Here is a 2,670-nt window from a genome sequence, read left to right as displayed (position 1 = left end):
TTTTGTTGCATCATCTTGCTGTGTCAGCTCTCCATGTGTGCAGTGCCATTCTTGGGCAGGCTGCACTTTCTTTCATGCAGGATGGCACACTCCCTGCATGTGGGGTTCCCCTACGTGGGGACACCCCTGCATGGCAGGTCACTCCTTGCGTGCATCAGCACTGTGCGTAGGCCAGCTGCACATGGGTCAAGGAGGTCTCAGTTTTGAATCACAGACCTCCCATGTGGTAGGTGGATGCCCTAACCACTGGGCCAAGTCTGCTTCCCTGTTTTTAATTTTTAAAGATGCTATAGACTAATAAATGTTACATAAACAATACAAGGGATTCCCATATGCCCCAGTCCCTCCCTCTCCCACACTTTCCCACATAAACAACATCCCTCATACATGCATGTGGTACATTTGTTACAATTGAGGAACACGTATTGAAGTATTGCTACTAACAATGGATTACAGTTTACATTATTGTTTGCACTTTGTAACACACTATTTTGTAGTTTATGGTAAAATATACAATAGCCTTTATCTGCCACTGCAATTTCAGGCAGGATAACTCCAATGTCCTGAAAATGCCCCCATATTACCCTATTCTTTCCTCTCCCATCCCTCAGAACCTTTGGTGGCCACTGCCATTATATCAACGATAAGAGTTTTTACATTGCTAGAATAATAATGTCTACTTTAGTCCATTGTTCATTCCCCAATCTTGAGGATTTGGGGATGGTGGTGCCCACTCTGTTTCTAATTGAGAGAGGGCTTAGATCACATGGGTGCAGATGGATGGAACTTTTTTTTCAAGATTTATTTATTTATTTCTCTCCTCTCCTTTCATTGTCTGCTCTCTGTGTCCATTTGCTGTGTGTTATTCTGTGTCTGCTTGTATTCTCATTAGGTGGCTCTGGGAACTGATTCTAGGACTTTCTGGAGTGGGAGAGAGGTGGTCATTCTCTTGCACCACCTCAGGTCCCTGGTCTGCTGTATCTCTTATTGTCTCCTCTATGTCTCTTTTTGTTGCATCATCTTAGCTGCATCAGCTTTCCACATGGGCCAGCACTCCTGTACAGGGCAGCACTCCTGCATGGGGCAGCACTCCACATGGGCCAGCTCTCCAAATGGGCCAGCTTGCCTTCGGCAGGAGGCCGTGGGTATCGAACTCTGGCCTTCCTATATGATAGATGGGACCCCAATTGCTTGAGCCACACCTGCTTCTTTGGATGGAACTATCTTGCTTGCAGTTGCAGACACTGTCTGTTCCTTGGGATGGGCATTGTCCATCATCATCTCCTTGTTAGTTGTCCTGGGTGAGCCCAATGAACTGGAGAGCAGGTGTTGCAACTCTGCTGAAATTCAGGGCTCAACTGGCACAAGGACAAACCAAAGATTTAAGTCTCTGGAATATATATTTATCAAGTATAGTGCTAATTACAGGTTCATATAAAAGGGGCAGAAGAGTCATGTGTAGAGAATCTATAAATGAGTTTAACTCTGTCACATTGGGGAGCATAAATTTTAAAGTGAGGACCACTGACAGTGTGCCAAATTCCCTGCTTATAGTTTCTGGATGGCTCTAGAACCCTCAGCATCCCTGCTATTTGAGGCACTGTTTACTATGGCAGTCAGTGAGATCCTGCAAAGATTTGCATTGGTGTAACCTCTGGAATAACCTCCCGACTCACTTTGAAATTTCTTAGCCATAAAAACTCATTTGTATTTACCATTTCCCCCTTTTGGTCAGGATCTTTTTCCAGATGCATTGGTAGTTGGCATTTGGTAATAATCTCTTGATGCCAGGGAGGCTCAATCCTGGGAGTCATGTCCCATGCTGGGGGGAAAGGTAGTGTATTTATATGCTGAGTTGGCTTAGAGAGAGGCCACATTTGAGCAACAAGAAAATTTTCAGGAGGTAACAGTTAGGTAGTATATAATACTAGGCTAAGTTTTAATTTCACAAGAAAAATTTCAAAAGTACAATCATCAATATCAAGGTCCTGGCATAATGGTCCTTCACTAAGCACTGCCCTTGCACTTGGGGAATTTTTGCTATTAGGATAGGAATTCAATACTTTTTTCAGTTATTGTGTGGATCTCCACTGACCAATACAATGCCCCTTGAACACTTGAACATATTCATATGCCTTAGAGGCATGCCCCAGATGAACCTCTTCCCATGCATCCTTCATCATTGACACCCTGCACCAGTGATCATCCCTGCCTCTGTTGTGCCCCTTCTATGATCCAAAACCTCTCCAAAAATGAAGCCAAGAAAATAAACAAATGAATAAGAAAGTTATATAGTAATCTTTAAAATAGCAAATAAAATGCAAAAAAAATTATTTGAAATAAAAAAATATAACAAAACCATTTTAGACATTGTGTCTTTCATCACTAAGATCTGTTGTCTTGTGTGTACAGTGACGTTTTCTTCCATATATTCTCCAAGTGTTGTTTTTGTTTTCCATTTTACCTTCAAAGAAGGCTTTGGATACAGAAAAGTCTCATAAAGAATATAAGGGGTTCTCATATATCCAACTATTTCCCCTTTTTTCCCTCTCCCCTATTAATAACATTTTACATGTGGATGGTACATTTGTTACAAGTGACGTACAAATATTGAAGCATTGCTGCTAACCATGGTAAATGCTTTACATTATAGTTCACATTTTGGATTGT

This window comes from Dasypus novemcinctus, chromosome 12 (assembly GCF_030445035.2).
Source record: "Dasypus novemcinctus isolate mDasNov1 chromosome 12, mDasNov1.1.hap2, whole genome shotgun sequence".
NCBI classification, from domain to species: domain Eukaryota; kingdom Metazoa; phylum Chordata; class Mammalia; order Cingulata; family Dasypodidae; genus Dasypus; species Dasypus novemcinctus.
The sequence above is the reverse complement of the archived record's forward strand: the minus strand, read 5'-3'. Positions refer to the sequence as shown.